Source organism: Mixophyes fleayi, chromosome 5 (genome assembly GCF_038048845.1).
Source record: "Mixophyes fleayi isolate aMixFle1 chromosome 5, aMixFle1.hap1, whole genome shotgun sequence".
Taxonomy (NCBI): Eukaryota; Metazoa; Chordata; class Amphibia; order Anura; family Limnodynastidae; genus Mixophyes; species Mixophyes fleayi.
This window is the reverse complement of record NC_134406.1, coordinates 1,198,589-1,211,132: the sequence shown is the minus strand read 5'-3', so window position 1 is coordinate 1,211,132 and position 12,544 is coordinate 1,198,589. Positions and strand designations below refer to the sequence as shown.

Sequence of the window (12,544 nt, the reverse complement as noted above, 5' to 3'; positions counted from 1 at the left end):
GCGTCACGCAGTGCACATTACAGACCGGTGCTTGCGTCACGCAGTGCACATTACAGACCGGTGCTTGCGTCACGCAGTGCACATTACAGACCGGTGCTTGCGTCACGCAGTGCACATTACAGACCGGTGCTTGCGTCACACAGTGCACATTACAGACCGGTGCTTGCGTCACAGTGCACATTACAGACCGGTGCTTGCGTCACAGTGCACATTACAGACCGGTGCCTGCGTCACAGTGCACATTACAGACCGGTGCTTGTGTCACAATGCACATTACAGACCGGTGCTTGCGTCACATAGTGCACATTACAGACCGGTGCTTGTGTCACAATGCACATTACAGACAGGTGCTTGCGTCACAGTGCACATTACAGACCGGTGCTTGCGTCACGCAGTGCACATTACAGACCGGTGCTTGCGTCACACAGTGCACATTACAGACCGGTGCTTGCGTCACAGTGCACATTACAGACCGGTGCTTGTGTCACAATGCACATTACAGACCGGTGCTTGCGTCACATAGTGCACATTACAGACCGGTGCTTGCGTCACGCAGTGCACATTACAGACCGGTGCTTGCGTCACACAGTGCACATTACAGACCGGTGCTTGCGTCACGCAGTGCACATTACAGACCGGTGCTTGCGTCACACAGTGCACATTACAGACCGGTGCTTGCGTCACACAGTGCACATTACAGACCGGTGCTTGCGTCACGCAGTGTACATTACAGACCAGTGCTTGTGTCACACAGTGCACATTACAGACCGGTGCTTGCGTCACACAGTGCACATTACAGACCGGTGCTTGCGTCACGCAGTGCACATTACAGACCGGTGCTTGCGTCACGCAGTGCACATTACAGACCGGTGCTTGCGTCACACAGTGCACATTACAGACCGGTGCTTGTGTCACAATGCACATTACAGACCGGTGCTTGCGTCACATAGTGCACATTACAGACCGGTGCTTGCGTCACGCAGTGCACATTACAGACCAGTGCTTGCGTCACATAGTGCACATTACAGACAGGTGCTTGCGTCACGCAGTGCACATTACAGACCAGTGCTTGAGTCACACAGTGCACATTACAGACCGGTGCTTGCGTCACACAGTGCACATTACAGACCGGTGCTTGCGTCACACAGTGCACATTACAGACCGGAGCTTGCGTCACGCAGTGCACATTACAGACCGGTGCTTGCGTCACGCAGTGCACATTACAGACCGGTGCTTGCGTCACAGTGCACATTACAGACCGGTGCTTGCGTCACAGTGCACATTACAGACCGGTGCTTGCGTCACAGTGCACATTACAGACCAGTGCTTGTGTCACAATGCACATTACAGACCGGTGCTTGCGTCACATAGTGCACATTACAGACCGGTGCTTGCGTCACATAGTGCACATTACAGACCGGTGCTTGCGTCACAGTGCACATTACAGACCGGTGCTTGCGTCACAGTGCACATTACAGACCGGTGCTTGTGTCACAATGCACATTACAGACCGGTGCTTGCGTCACATAGTGCACATTACAGACCGGTGCTTGCGTCACAGTGCACATTACAGACCGGTGCTTGCGTCACACAGTGCACATTACAGACCGGTGCTTGCGTCACAGTGCACATTACAGACCGGTGCTTGCGTCACAGTGCACATTACAGACCGGTGCTTGCGTCACAGTGCACATTACAGACCAGTGCTTGTGTCACAATGCACATTACAGACCGGTGCTTGCGTCACATAGTGCACATTACAGACCGGTGCTTGCGTCACATAGTGCACATTACAGACCGGTGCTTGTGTCACAGTGCACATTACAGACCGGTGCTTGTGTCACAATGCACATTACAGACCGGTGCTTGCGTCACGCAGTGCACATTACAGACAGGTGCTTGTGTCACAGTGCACATTACAGACCGGTGCTTGCGTCACATAGTGCACATTACAGACCGGTGCTTGCGTCACGCAGTGCACATTACAGACCAGTGCTTGAGTCACATAGTGCACATTACAGACCGGTTCTTGTGTCACACAGTGCACATTACAGACCGGTGCTTGCGTCACATAGTGCACATTACAGACCGGTGCTTGTGTCACACAGTGCACATTACAGACCGGTGCTTGCGTCACAGTGCACATTACAGACCGGTGCTTGCGTCACGCAGTGCACATTACAGACCGGTGCTTGTGTCACACAGTGCACATTACAGACCGGTGCTTGCGTCACACAGTGCACATTACAGACCGGTGCTTGCGTCACACAGTGCACATTACAGACAGGTGCTTGTGTCACGCAGTGCACATTACAGACCGGTGCTTGCGTCACGCAGTGCACATTACAGACCGGTGCTTGTGTCACACAGTGCACATTACAGACCGGTGCTTGTGTCACAATGCACATTACAGACCGGTGCTTGTGTCACACAGTGCACATTACAGACCGGTGCTTGTGTCACACAGTGCACATTACAGACCGGTGCTTGTGTCACAATGCACATTACAGACCGGTGCTTGTGTCACAATGCACATTACAGACCGGTGCTTGTGTCACACAGTGCACATTACAGACCGGTCTCTGCTGACACCAATATAGCAAAGTATTATGTTACACAAAGCGAATATATATGACACAGGAAATAGCCCAGTGTCCTGTTACTTTCACAGGTGACGCTTTAGTCAAACTAGCATGAATCAAGGAGTATGAATCTCAAGATGCCCTCCTACTGCCCGGTCATCGATGGGTCCCCGGATAGTGGATCTGCATGTAGCATTGTGCGATTGCGGATACATATGACAATGCTCATGTGAACAAGTCACATCCACCTCCTATCACTTTAGAACACACATTGGTCATAAAATGGCTGCTCCTTTCAGCTTCTTGAAATCATGAGGGGACACCGGGACTGCTGTCATTCATTCCTCCCAACATTTCAGTCCCCGGCAGCGGGGCAGGGGGCGTGGCCTCATAGCGATGGGGGTGTGGCCATGCCATGATGAGTAGATGGCCACACGCCCAGAGGACTGCCTAGTGCTGTATAGTACTAAGCTGCCCATTACAGACCTCCCTTCCACTCCAAACACTGCAACACCTAGTTCACAGTGAGCGTAAGATACCTCCCACGGGACAAACATGTCCGCGAGCAGGACAGAGCCCTAAAACCGATACTGTCCTACAAAAATTGGGACAGTTGGGAGATATGATTATTGCATTTAAAAAGAGCTGAGAAAAGTTGTGACAAGACTGGTAGAATGGGCCATTCTGCAGGGGTTCCGTCTATGCAATCTTCAAGATCCGCTTCATCATTCCGCACTATATATGCAGAATAACAAAGCTTTGAAGACTTTGAGATACTGGTTCTGTTGACGCCATCTCAGAACAGAATAAACAGAATATAAGCTCTGCAGACCAGCATCTTCGTAGTAAGGCTCAGTTCTCTCTATCTTTTCATAAAAGATTACTTGGGCAGCACAGTGGCCTAGTGGTTAGCACTTCTGTCTCACAGCACTGGGGTCATGAGTTCAATTCCTGACCATGGCCTTATCTGTGTGGAGTTTGTATGTTCTCCCTGTGTTTGCATGGGTTTCCTCCGGGTGCTCTGGTTTCCTCCCACACTCCAAAAACATACTAGTAGGTTATTTGGCTGCTATCAAAATTGACCCTAGTCTCTCCCTCTCTGTCTTACTGTGTGTGAGTGTGTGTCTATATTAGGGAATTTAGACTGTAAGCTCCAATTGGGCAGGGACTGATGTGAATGTACAGCGCTGCGGAATTAGTGGCGCTATATAAATAAATGATGATGATTACTTACCACCTGTATATTTTGTGGTAATGGGGAAATTCATAATAAATTGCCCCAACTTACTGCAACAGCAAGAACCTCTCCCCAAGCTCATTGGAATATTCTGCAAGCTCCTCACCCCAAATTCTATCTTTGGGTTATATTTACTAAACTGCGGGTTAGAAAAAGTGGAGAATTTGCCTATAGCAACCAATCATTTTCTAGCTGTCATTTTGTAGAATGTACTAAATAAATGATAACTAGAATCTGATTGGTTGCTATTTGCTACTCCATTTTTTGAAACCCACAGTTTAGTAAGTATACTGCTTTGTCTTGTTGAGATTAATACTTGCACCTCTGAACTGCAATTAAGGAAAGTCTGAGCCCCCTTTATTGCTGGGCCATAGGCTACCACCCAAAACGTCCATGTTATTCATCACTGGAGTACATTACATCATGGGTTTCCTCTGGGTGCTCCGGTTTCCTCCCACACTCTAAAAACATACAGGTAGGTTAATTGGCTGCTATCAAAATTCACCCTAGTCTGTCTGTATGTGCGTGTTAGGGAATTTAGACTGTAAGCTCCAATGGGGCAGGGACTGATGTGAGTGAGTTCTCTGTACAGCGCTGCGGGATCAGTGACGCTATATAAATAACTGATGATCATCATCATCATCATCTACAATGCACATTGTGGGCCGGATTGATCAAGGAATGTAAATGCACATACAAGACATAATTTCTTTAAAATCGCTTTGCGCATGCCCAGAACTGGACAATATGCCAGTAAACGCAGCATGGAGGGGACTGGGCGTATGCCCGTAGTCAGTGTACAGTAAGGACGGGCCAAGCTCGAGCGCACGCAGCAGCATCCGATCCAAGCTCCGGCATCTCTCAGGGACGTGTTTTTCAGCTGTATCACTTGCACCAGCTACAAGTCGGGTGTAAGTGCTGATTACTAGTGATGATGCACTGTAGGGGGGACAGTACACTCTATATACTGCACTATATGGGGGACAGTACCTACTATATACTGCACTGTAGGGGGGACAGTACCCACTATATACTGCACTGTAGGGGGGACAGTACACTCTATATACTGCACTGTAGGGGGGACAGTACACTCTATATACTGCACTGTAGGGGGGACAGTACACTCTATATACTGCACTGTAGGGGGGACAGTACCCACTATATACTGCACTGTAGGGGGGACAGTACACTCTATATACTGCACTGTAGGGGGGACAGTACACTCTATATACTGCACTGTAGGGGGGACAGTACACTCTATATACTGCACTATATGGGGGACAGTACCTACTATATACTGCACTGTAGGGGGGACAGTACACTCTATATACTGCACTATATGGGGGACAGTACCTACTATATACTGCACTGTAGGGGGGACAGTACACGCTATATACTGCACTGTAGGGGTGACAGTACACTCTATATACTGCACTGTAGGGGGACAGTACCCACTATATACTGCACTGTAGGGGGGACAGTACACTCTATATACTGCACTGTAGGGGGGACAGTACACTCTATATACTGCACTGTAGGGGGGACAGTACACTCTATATACTGCACTGTAGGGGGGACAGTACACTCTATATACTGCACTGTAAGGGGGACAGTACCCACTATATACTGCACTGTATGGGGGACAGTACACTCTATATACTGCACTGTATGGGGGACAGTACACTCTATATACTGCACTGTAGGGGTGACAGTACACTCTATATACTGCACTGTAGGGGGACAGTACCCACTATATACTGCACTGTAGGGGGGACAGTACACTCTATATACTGCACTGTAGGGGGGACAGTACACTCTATATACTGCACTGTAGGGTGGACAGTACACTCTATATACTGCACTGTAGGGGGGACAGTACCCACTATATACTGCACTGTAGGGGGTACAGTACACTCTATATACTGCACTGTAGGGGGGACAGTACATGCTATATACTGCACTGTAGGGGGACAGTACCCACTATATACTGCACTGTATGGGGGACAGTACACTCTATATACTGCACTGTATGGGGGACAGTACACTCTATATACTGCACTGTAGGGGGGACAGTACACTCTATATACTGCTCTGTAGGGGGGACAGTACACTCTATATACTGCACTATAGGGAGGACAGTACACACTATATACTGCACTGTAGGGGGGATAGTATGCACTATATACTGCACTGTAGGGGGGCCAGTACGCACTATATACTGCACTGTAGGGGGGACAGTACACTCTATATACTGCACTGTAGGGTGGACAGTACACTCTATATACTGCACTGTAGGGGGGACAGTACCCACTATATACTGCACTGTAGGGGGTACAGTACACTCTATATACTGCACTGTAGGGGGGACAGTACATGCTATATACTGCACTGTAGGGGGACAGTACACTCTATATACTGCACTGTAGGGGGGACAGTACACTCTATATACCTCACTGTAGGAGGGACAGTACACACTATATACTATACTGTAGGGGGGGCAGTACACACTATATACTATACTGTAGCGGGGACAGTACACACTATATACTATACTGTAGGGGGGACAGTACACTCTATATACTGCACTGTAGGGGGACAGTACATTCTATATACTGCACTGTAGGGGGGACAGTACCCACTATATACTGCACTGTAGGGGGGACAGTACACGCTATATACTGCACTGTAGGGGGGACAGTACACTCTATATACTGCACTGTAGGGGGGACAGTACACTCTATATACTGCACTGTAGGGGGGACAGTACACACTATATACTGCACTGTAGGGGGGACAGTACACTCTATATACTGCACTGTAGGAGGGACAGTACACACTATATACTGCACTGTAGGGGGACAGTACACTCTATATACTGCACTGTAGGGGGGACAGTACACTCTATATACCTCACTGTAGGAGGGACAGTACACACTATATACTATACTGTAGGGGGGGCAGTACACACTATATACTATACTGTAGCGGGGACAGTACACACTATATACTATACTGTAGGGGGGACAGTACACTCTATATACTGCACTGTAGGGGGACAGTACATTCTATATACTGCACTGTAGGGGGGACAGTACCCACTATATACTGCACTGTAGGGGGGACAGTACACGCTATATACTGCACTGTAGGGGGGACAGTACACTCTATATACTGCACTGTAGGGGGGACAGTACACTCTATATACTGCACTGTAGGGGGGACAGTACACACTATATACTGCACTGTAGGGGGGACAGTACACTCTATATACTGCACTGTAGGAGGGACAGTACACACTATATACTGCACTGTAGGGGGGACAGTACACAATATATAATGCACTGTAGGGGGGACAGTACACACTATATACTGCACTGTAGGGGGACAGTACACAATATATAATGCACTGTAGGGGGGGCAATACACACTATATATTGCACTGTAGGGGGGACAGTACACACTATATACTGCACTGTAGGGGGGACAGTACACTCTATATACTGCACTGTAGGGGGGACAGTTCACACTATATATTGCACTGTAGGGGGGGCAGTACACACAATATATAATGCACTGTAGGGGGGACAGTACACACTATATACTGCACTGTAGGGTGGACAGTACACTCTATATACTGCACTGTAGGGGGGACAGTACACACACTATATACCTCACTGTAGGAGGGACAGTACACACTATATATTGTACAGTGGGAGGGGGCATTATTTATCTAAACCCCCCTAGACATGATGACAGAGTTAGGCGCACTCCGTCTGTACTCACCAGGGAGCTCTAATCACTAGTTCCTTGGCACAGACATCATGAGATGGTGCTGGGAGCAGGTGGCCTGTTTTGCATATTACTAGTGTTGTACTCACTGGTTTATTCTGTAATTAATACACAGGGGGACATGGAAGAGAAAAGTTACACACTTGTCTATCTTTACTCTGAATCCATCCAGACAGTACACAGGGAGGTGTTACACTGTGTGAGGGGGAAACATTGAAGCGCTCAGTGTACAGATACACCCTTGGGGAAGAAACAGAATAATACACCATAGAACAGACACAAGAAGGACATATTGCCCCCACTCCTGTATAATAACAGTGCAAGAGTCATATAAGCGGTTGGATGATAGAAATTTGGAGAAGCTGCTTTAATTAGGGGGATGGGTCAGAGAGACACAGGTAACCATGACATAGACATGACTGTGCTTACACGCAGGTAGGACCGTGTAGAAGGACACAGGTAACCATGATACAGACATGACTGTGCTTACACGCAGGTAGGACCGCGTAGGAGGACACAGGTAACCATGACATAGACATGACTGTGCTTACACACAGGTAGGACCGCGTAGGAGGACACAGGTAACCATGACATAGACATGACTGTGCTTACACGCAGGTAGGACCGTGTAGAAGGACACAGGTAACCATGACATAGACATGACTGTGCTTACACGCAGGTAGGACTGCGTAGGAGGACACAGGCAACCATGACATAGACATGACTGTGCCTTACACGCAGGTAGGACCACGTAAAAGGACACATGTAACCATGACATAGACATGACTGTGCTGACACGCAGGTAGGACCTCGTAGAAGAACACAGGTAACCATGACATAGACATGACTGTGCTTACACGCAGGTAGGACCACATAGAAGGACACAGGTAACCATGACATAGACATGACTGTGCTTACACGCAGGTAGGACTGCGTAGGAGGACACAGGCAACCATGACATAGACATGACTGTGCCTTACACGCAGGTAGGACCACGTAAAAGGACACATGTAACCATGACATAGACATGACTGTGCTGACACGCAGGTAGGACCGCGTAGAAGGACACAGGTAACCATGACATAGACATGACTGTGCTTACACACAGGTAGGACCGCCTAGAAGGATACAGGTAACCATGACATAGACATGACTGTGCTGACACGCAGGTAGGACCGCTTAGAAGGATACAGGTAACCATGACATAGACATGACTGTGCTGACACGCAGGTAGGACCATGTAGAAGGACAGAGGAAACCATGACATAGACATGACTGTGCTTACACGCAGGTAGGACCGCGTAGAAGGATACAGGTAACCATGACATAGATATGACTGTGCTTACACGCAGGTAGGACCGCGTAGAAGGATACAGGTAACCATGACATAGACATGACTGTGCTTACACGCAGGTAGGACCGCTTAGAAGGATACAGGTAACCATGACATAGACATGACTGTGCTGACACGCAGGTAGGACCGCTTAGAAGGATACAGGTAACCATGACATAGACATGACTGTGCTGACACGCAGGTAGGACCATGTAGAAGGACAGAGGAAACCATGACATAGACATGACTGTGCTTACACGCAGGTAGGACCGCGTAGAAGGATACAGGTAACCATGACATAGACATGACTGTGCTTACACGTACACGCAGGTAGGACCGTGTAGAAGGATACAGGTAACCATGACATAGACATGACTGTGCTTACACGTACACGCAGGTAGGACCGTGTAGAAGGATACAGGTAACCGTGACATAGATATGACTGTGCCTTACACGCAGGTAGGACCGCATAGAAGGACAGAGGAAACCATGACATAGACATGACTGTGCTTACACGCAGGTAGGACCGTGTAGAAGGATACAGGTAACCGTGACATAGATATGACTGTGCCTTACACGCAGGTAGGACCATGTAGAAGGACAGAGGAAACCATGACATAGACATGACTGTGCTTACACGCAGGTAGGACCGTGTAGAAGGATACAGCTAACCGTGACATAGATATGACTGTGCTTACACGCAGGTAGGACCGCGTAGAAGGATACAGGTAACCATGACATAGACATGACTGTGCTTACACGCAGGTAGGACCGCGTAGAAGGACACAGGTAACCATGACATAGACATGACTGTGCTTACACACAGGTAGGACCGTGTAGAAAGATACAGGTAACCATGACATAGACATGACTGTGCTTACACGCAGGTAGGACCGCGTAGAAGGACACAGGTAACCATGACATAGACATGACTGTGCTGACACACAGGTAGGACCACGTAGAAGGACACAGGTAACCGTGACATAGACATGACTGTGCTTACACGCAGGTAGGACCGCGTAGAAGGATACAGGTAACCATGACATAGATATGACTGTGCTTACACGCAGGTAGGACCGCGTAGAAGGATACAGGTAACCATGACATAGACATGACTGTGCTGACACGCAGGTAGGACCGCGTAGAAGGACACAGGTAACCATGACATAGACATGACTGTGCTTACACGCAGGTAGGACCGTGTAGAAGGATACAGGTAACCATGACATAGATATGACTGTGCTTACACGCAGGTAGGACCGCGTAGAAGGATACAGGTAACCATGACATAGATATGACTGTGCTTACACGCAGGTAGGACCGCGTAGAAGGATACAGGTAACCATGACATAGACATGACTGTGCTTACACGCAGGTAGGACCGCGTAGAAAGACACAGGTAACCATGACATAGACATGACTGTGCTTACACGCAGGTAGGACCGTGTAGAAAGATACAGGTAACCATGACATAGACATGACTGTGCTTACACGTACACACAGGTAGGACCGCGTAGAAGGACACAGGTAACCGTGACATAGACATGACTGTGCTTACACGCAGGTAGGACCGCGTAGAAGGACACAGGTAACCATGACATAGACATGACTGTGCTTACACGTACACACAGGTAGGACCGCGTAGAAGGACACAGGTAACCGTGACATAGACATGACTGTGCTTACACGCAGGTAGGACCGCGTAGAAGGACACAGGTAACCGTGACATAGACATGTCTGTGCCTTACACGCAGGTAGGACCACGTAGAAGGACACAGGTAACCATGACATAGACATGACTGTGCCTTACACGCAGGTAGGACCGCGTAGAAGTATACAGGTAACCATGACATAGACATGACTGTGCCTTACACGCAGGTAGAAGCACACATACCTCCATGTCACACAGAATTAATTCATGTACATTGCAGATAATCAGATAAAGACCTCACACTGGTTTAATGTCTGCTGCGCAGTGCTCACTGGTGTTTTCTCTCATTGCCCCCTGTATTTCGGTGACTCCCAGCCACCCCATGACCCAAATGTGTCGCCACGTAAATTATAGAGTCACTTGTCACAGATATAGAAACAATGAGTTATTGCTGCAATTTAACAAGAAAATATCTCCAGGCAGCCGGCGCGGTACCGCGCTGTATTGTGCATCATCAGAGTCTATAGCTGCTATCTGATCACATGCACCGGACATTACCGCTAGTCCCGGGATGTTTCCCTGGACCCCCAACTATCTCACCAGGACAAGTCATGGTACAGAACCCTGTCTGACAACTGTGTCCTTTCTATCATTACAGTGCAGGTATGATGGGTGCTCTGTTCTACACCCCAACCTGCACCCTCCACACATTATACACACTACATCTCTCAGGAATCCAGATATTAGACACCCAAATGAAGTTCAGTTCAAAAGTCCAAAGGCTAAGAAAGAAATGAGAGGACCCTTGCCTGTCTCTGCAGGCGGCGGTGTATGCACCAGAGGAGAATCAGTGTGTACGTTACAGATACAACACAACAATGTGTACAGCACAATACCTCATGTACATCTAGTAGCCCATGGGCCGGTAACTAGATCTGCAGGACCTCGTGTGAGTGCACATATAATAAGCCTAGATAATAAGATAATCACTGCGTAACGTAGTGGTGCTTTATATAATATATATAATAATATTATATGCTGACATGGTACAGCACACCTCCAGCTACACCGCCCCCTCCCCTACTCTGGAGGCTGATGCTGCTCTGCAGTCTATTCTGCTGAATGCAGAGCTTTGGGTGGAATGGGTTAATGCTGGGCTTGTTTTAGTTTACCACGGTGTGCGGTGATATAGACATTAACTTGCCCCACGCTTTATATGCTGCAGAGGTTATAGACCCCATCTAACAGCCCCTGAGTGTGTGTGACCCCAATACCAGAATCTTCTGCAGCCTCCTCCATTCTTGTTATACACATGGACTACAAGAGGCGCTGAGGCTAACGCTAACCTCCAAGAGAGGCTGGAGGAGGATCAGTGCCGGTCACCTCTCTGTGTCCCTTCCATCTATCCAGTGCCCACCTGTCCTCACACACCTTCTCCTCCCTGAGTCACCTTCCTTTATCACCCCCCCCCAGTCTCTGTCCCCTGTCACCCCCCCAGTCTCCCTCCTCTTCTGACACCTGACTCCTGCACTGTACAGACCCGGTGTTACCCCCATGTCCTGTCTCCTCACCGCAGCATCCTGGGATCACCGCAAGAAATCCATCTCAGTGCCAGGCTGAAAATATTGGAGAGAAGGAGGCAGACAGCTGGGGAGGGGAGGAGAGAGGCACAAGGCCCTCCTAGGAAGGAGGCATCTCACGCCCACAGCAGGCAGATCCTGGAAAGAGAGACAGGGAGGAGAGACAGCACATGACAGGGAGAGTGAGATGTCTGAGACAGAAAGAGAGAGTGAGTGAGGGAATAACGGGCACCTGTGTCTAATATCTAAGTAACATGAATAATAGATACAATGTAACAATTGTAATGAGTGCTCTATACAATGTATCATGTACTGTCATTGCAGACACTGTACAGGATGTGTATAATATTGTGTCACTGTATGTGTGTGTGT

The 12,544-nt window shown here is 48.6% G+C and overlaps 1 protein-coding gene across 3 annotated transcripts in view; it reads right to left on the bottom strand.

The window, feature by feature from the left end:
• Positions 1–12,216, bottom strand: part of PLEC (plectin) — a 239,186-nt gene extending 226,970 nt beyond the window's left edge. For 2 of the 3 annotated variants that reach the window (XM_075211520.1, XM_075211523.1), the window contains exon 1: positions 12,164–12,215. The gene's annotated coding sequence lies outside the window, so the exon portion shown is untranslated. Of the gene's footprint in view, positions 1–12,163 lie in introns of all 3 variants that reach the window. The other variant, XM_075211519.1, reaches the window with a different exon arrangement.
• Positions 12,217–12,544: the final 328 nt, after the last annotated feature.